Genomic DNA, 6000 nt, shown 5'->3' on the forward strand with positions numbered 1-6000 from the left:
GGAAGGTGTCGGGCGCATTCCGCAGCCCGAAAGGGAGTACATTAAATTCATACAGCCCGACATGTGTGGTGAAGGCTGACCTTTCCTTGGCGGATTCATCTAGCGGTACCCGCCAGTACCCCTTGGTTAAGTCCAAGGTAGAGATGAACTGGGCCCGTCCCAGTTTCTCTAATAGCTCATCTGTGCGTGGCATTGGATAGTTGTCTGGGCAAGTCACAGCATTTAGCTTACGGTAGTCCACGCAAAAACGTATCTCCCCATCTGGTTTGGGAACTAGAACCACTAGAGATGCGCATGCACTGCCAGGGGGCGGATTACACCCATCTGTAGCATGTCCTGGATCTCCCGTTCTATAGCAGTTTTGGCTTGAGGAGCCACCCGGTAAGGTTGGACTCTAATTGGGTGAGCATTACCTGTGTCAATGGAGTGGTATGCCCGTTCAGCCAGTCCTGGGGTGGCTGAGAACGTCGGCGCGTAGCTAGTGCACAGCTCCTGGATCTGCTGTCGCTGTATACACCCAAGGGTCATGGAGAGGTTCACCTCTTCCACATCACCAGCACTTTTCCCTTCGTAGTAGACACCTTCAGGCCACTCAGCGTCGTCTCCTCCCTGGGCTGTAAACTGACAAACCTTTAATTCTCTGGAATAAAAAGGCTTTAGAGAATTAACATGGTACACCTTAGGCTTTAGGTTTGAGGTGGGGAATGCTATGAGATAATTAACAGCTCCCATTTGCTCCTGGACCGTGAATGGCCCTTCCCACGACGCTTCCATTTTATGGGCCTGGAGCGCCTTCAAGACCATGACCTGGTCCCCTACTTTGAAGGAACGCTCTCTGGCATGTTTATCATACCAGGCTTTTTGCTCTTCCTGAGCCTCTCTTAGGTTTTCTCTAGCAAGGGCTAAAGAGGTTCAGACGGTGTTTTGCAGGTTGCTTACAAAATCTAGAACGTTAGTTCCTGGAGAAGGTGTAAACCCCTCTCATTGCTGTTCACCAACTGTAATGACCCCTTAAGCTCACAGCCATACACAAGTTCAAATGGTGAAAACCCTAAACTGGGAGGAGGTACAGCTCTGTAGGCAAAGAGCAACTGCTGCAACACTAGGTCCCAATCACTGGAGTGTGCATTTACAAATTTACGTATCATGGCCCCCAATGTTCCATTAAACTCCACCAGGCCATTTGTTTGATGATGGTAAGGGGTGGCAACCAAGTGATTTACCCCATGAGCTTCCCAAAGGCTTTCCATGGTTCCTGCCAGGAAATTAGTTCCTCCATCTGTGAGGATGTCGGAGGGCCAACCTACCCTGGCAAAAATATCTGTTAATGCCTAGCACACACTTTTAACTCTGGTGTTGCTTAGAGCTACTGCTTCCGGCCATCGGGTGGAAAAATCCATGAAAGTCAGTATGTACTGCTTTCCTCTGGGTGTCTTTTTTGGAAAAGGACACAGAATATCCACAGCTACTCGCTGAAATGGAACATCAATGATGGGGAGTGGTTGGAGAGGAGCTTTGACCTGGTCTTGGGGTTTTCCCATCCTCTGGCACACCTCACAAGACTGGACATAGGCAGAAACATCCTTGCCCATTCCCTCCCAGTGGAATGACCTCCCCAAATGGTCTTTCATCCTGTTCACCCCAGCATGGCCACTAGGATGATTGTGGGCTAAGCTCAAGAGCTTTACCCGGTACTTAGTTGGAACTACCAACTGTCTCTGCGGATGCCAGTCTTCCTAGTGTCCACCAGAAAGAGTTTCCTTGTATAAAAGTCCTCTTTCTAGAACAAACCAGGATCGATTAGAAGAGCTGAGAGGCGGTGGGTTGCTCTGTTCCTCCGTTCAAGCTCCCCGGAGGCTTTCATCTGCTTCCTGTTCGGCCTGGAACAGTTCCCTTCATGCTGGAGACATCAGTTCCTCATTGGATTGTGGATTTAGGCTTGGTCCCTCAGGAAGCGATGCGGGGGACGGGGCCGGTTCTGGGGAAGGTGACCTGCTCTCCGCGGGTGTGCTAGGTTGGGGTTCAGGCTCCGGCTGAGCCTTTTGCGTAAGTTTAGCGCTGCTGCCGGTGCGGGCTCGGTGGGGTCCTCTGGTGTTGTGGTTGCAAGCGCTGGACTTAGTGCTGGCAATGGTTCTGGTGCTGGTTGCTCCACTGGTTCCGGTTCTGGGACTGGCTCTGGCTGGGTCTCTGAGACTGGATCCACAACTGCTGTCGCAGACGTTGGCATGGAGTCCAGTTCCACCACCTCAGTTTGGCCCTTGTTGAAGTCTCAGGAACAGAGCTAGGTGTGACAGCTCGCTTAGCCTGGCTGCAGGTGACCATTCCCACCCTCTTGGCTAGCTTCACATGATTGGCCAAGTCTTCCCACAGCAGCATGGGAATGGGATAATCATCATAGATGGCAAAAGTCCACATTCCTGACCAGCCCTTGTACCGGACAGGCAACTTTGCTGCAAGCAAGTTTAAAGAGTTTGACATGAAGGGTTGAATCGTCACTTGGATCTCTGGGTTGATGAATTTGGGGTCCACTAAGGACTGGTGGATAGCTGACACTTGTGCTCCAGTGTCCCTCAATGTGGTGACCTTCTTCCCGCCCACACTCACGGTTTCCCTTCGCTTTGAGGGTACCTGGGAGGCATCTGGGCCTGGGGACCTCTGGTGTGATTCCAGTGCAATGAACTGTAATCTGTTGGGGTTCTTGGGGCAGTTGGCCTTTACATGCCCTGGCTCGTTACATTTAAAACATCGCCCAGCTGACTGGTCACTGGGGGGAGGTGGGTTGCTGGAGAACGGTGTGGTGGAACGATAAGGTGTCTGGGGTTTTCCTTGGGATGTAGGTGGGGCCTTGGATGGCCCCTGGTAATAGGGTTTTGTTTCGGGTTGCCCCTTCTGATGCAGTAGTTGCTCCAACTACTACTAGTTTTTTTTCTTTTCTGCCACCTCCACCCATTTGGCTCCAATCTCCCCCACCTCGATTACAGTTTTGGGCTTCCCATCTAGGATGTACCTTTCTATTTCCTCAGGAACACCCTCTGAGAACTGCTTCATTTGCATTAGGAAAGGCAACTCTTCCAGAAATTTAACACTTGCTTCTGATATCCAGGCATCCCAATGTTTCACAATGTGGTAGGCGTGTCAGGTAAATGACACATCTGGTTTCCACCTTAGGGCTCTGAACCAGCAACAGCAAGAGTTACAAAGGTGTCTAGATGCCTTTGTAACTTGGACAGAGCCCAGATGTTGGCAGGCAGGATGGAACCTGGGACCTCTGGAGCTTAGTGCAGGAGCCTCGACCACATGAGCGAAAAGCCAAGAGGCTGTTAGCTAAGGCTCTAGAGCAGACTCCTTTTCTCTGTGCCTCGAAGTGGTCCTGGTGCCATGAGATGGGCCAGAACACCACAGCCAGGAGATATGTGGGTTACCCCTACAAGGGCAGGGATGGGCCTGGTCTGATTTTCAGCCGTGCCCGTGTGCCATGGAAAGTGCATCAGAATCAGGCACCTGAGTCAGGCACTTCTGCCAAACCCATGAAGCACCTCTGGACTTCTTTAGGGGCCTAAACCCCTTTGTCAAACTGGGCCTCGTTCAAGCAACCCACAGAAACTCGTAAAGACTGGCTGGAGTTGATCATACTTGTCGAGTGTTTCTTTTCAGCCCCCTGAGCAAGGGGCAGGTAGTTCTGGAAGAGATACCAGCTCCGGGAGATATCCATACACACAGCAGGGGATGCTTTCCATGAGCACAGTCACACAGTGTCATTACCATCGTCATATGGGAGCTGCATGTTAATGAGGGGCTGGGAGTGCGCTCTTCTGGGCTCCCTTTTTCCCACTTCCCCTTCAACTCAGATGGCTCCTTCTTTGTCCCTGGAGCAGAAAGAAACATTCTTAACATTATGCTTTTCCATGTCTTCTCCCTGGTTTACAGAGGATGGAAGTTGGGCACAGAGCCCTGAAGCGAATTGCCCAGGGTCAGTCTGTAGGTTGTTGGCAAAGCTAAGCAGAGAACTCCGCTCTCCTGACTCTTAGCTGGGGGCTTTTACCACACGAGTCTTCCTCTTAGCTAGGGGCCAGTTTCTTTTCAATGGTGTAGTCTACTCTTAGAATCATAGAATCATACAATATCAGGGTTGGAAGGGACCTCAGGAGGTCATCTAGTCCAACCCCCTGCTCAAAGCAGGGCCAATCCCCAACTAAATCATCCCAGCCAGGGCTTTGTTAAGCCAGGCCTTAAAAACCTCTAAGGAAGGAGATTCCACCACCTCCCTAGGTAACGCATTCCAGTGTTTCACCACCCTCTTAGTGAAAAAGTTTTTCCTAATATCCAATCTAAACCTCCCCCACTGCAACTTGAGACCATTACTCTTTGTTCTGTCACCTGGTACCACTGAGAACAGTCTAGACCCATCCTCTTTGGAACCCCCTTTCAGGTAGTTGAAAGCAGCTATCAAATCCCCCCTCATTCTTCTCTTCTGCAGACTAAACAATCCCAGTTCCCTCAGCCTCTCCTCATAAGTCATGCGTTCCAGTCCCCTAATCATTTTTGTTGCCCTCCGCTGGACATTTTCCAGTTTTTTCACATCCTGCTTGTAGTGTGGGGCCCAAAACTGGACACAGTACTCCAGATGAGGCCTCACCAATGTCGAATAGAGGGGAATGATCACGTCCCTCGATCTGCTGGAAATGCCCCTACATATACATCTGAAAATGCCATTGGCCTTCTTGGCAACAAGGGCACACTGTTGACTCATATCCAGCTTCTTGTCCACTGTAACCCCTAGGTCCTTTTCTGCAGAACTGCTGTCTAGCCATTCGGTCCCTAGTCTGTAGCGGTGCATGTGGTTTTTCCATCCTAAGTGCAGGACTCTGCACTTGTCCTTGTTGAACCTCATCAGATTTCTTTTGGCCCAATCCTCTAATTTGTCTAGGTCTCTCTGTATCCTATCCCAACCCTCCAGCATATCTACCTCTCCTCCCAGTTTAATGTCATCTGCAAACTTGCTGAGGGTGCAATCCACGCCATCCTCCAGATCATTAATGAAGATATTGAACAAAATCGTCCCGAGGACCGACCCTTGGGGCACTCCACATGATACCGGCTGCCAACTAGACATGGAGCCATTGATCACTATCCATTGAGCCCGACAATCTAGCCAGCTTTCTATCCACCTTATCATCCATTCATCCAGCCCATACTTCTTTAACTTGCTGGCAAGAATACTGTGGGAGACTGTGTCAAAAGCTTTGCTAAAGTCAAAGAACAACATGTCCAGTGCTTTCATCCACAGAGCTGGTTATCTCGTCATAGAAGGCAATTAGATTAGTCAGGCATGACTCGCCCTTGGTGAATCCATGACTGTTCCTGATCACTTTCCTCTCCTCTAAGTGCTTCAGAATTGATTCCTTGAGGACCTGTTCCATGATTTTTCCAGGGACTGAGGTGAGGCTGACTGGCCTGTAGTTCCCAAGATCCTCCTTCTTCCCTTTTTTAAAGATGGGCACTACATTAGCCTTTTTCCAGTCATCCGGGACCTCCCCCTATCGCCATGAGTTTTCAAAGATAACGGCCAATGGTTCTGAATCACATCCGCCAACTCCTTTAGCACCCTCGGATCCAGCGCATCTGGCCCCATGGGCTTGTGCTCGTCCAGCTTTTCTAAATAGTCCCGAACCACTTCTTTCTCCACAGAGGGCTGGTCACCTCCTCTCCATGCTGTGCTGCCCAGTGCAGTAGTCTGGGAGCTGACCTTGTTCGTGAAGACAGAGGCAAAAAAGCATTGAGTACATTAGCTTTTTCCACATCCTCTGTCACTAGGTTGCCTCCCTCATTCAGTAAGGGGCCCACACTTTCCTTGACTTTCTTCTTGTTGCTAACATACCTGAAGAAACCCTTCTTGTTACTCTTAACATCTCTTGCTAGCTGCAACTCCAGGTGTGATTTGGCTTTCCTGATTTCACTCCTGCATGCCCAAGCAATATTTTTATACTCCTCCCTGGTCAT

This window comes from Lepidochelys kempii, chromosome 5 (genome assembly GCF_965140285.1).
Source record: "Lepidochelys kempii isolate rLepKem1 chromosome 5, rLepKem1.hap1, whole genome shotgun sequence".
Classification (NCBI taxonomy): domain Eukaryota; kingdom Metazoa; phylum Chordata; order Testudines; family Cheloniidae; genus Lepidochelys; species Lepidochelys kempii.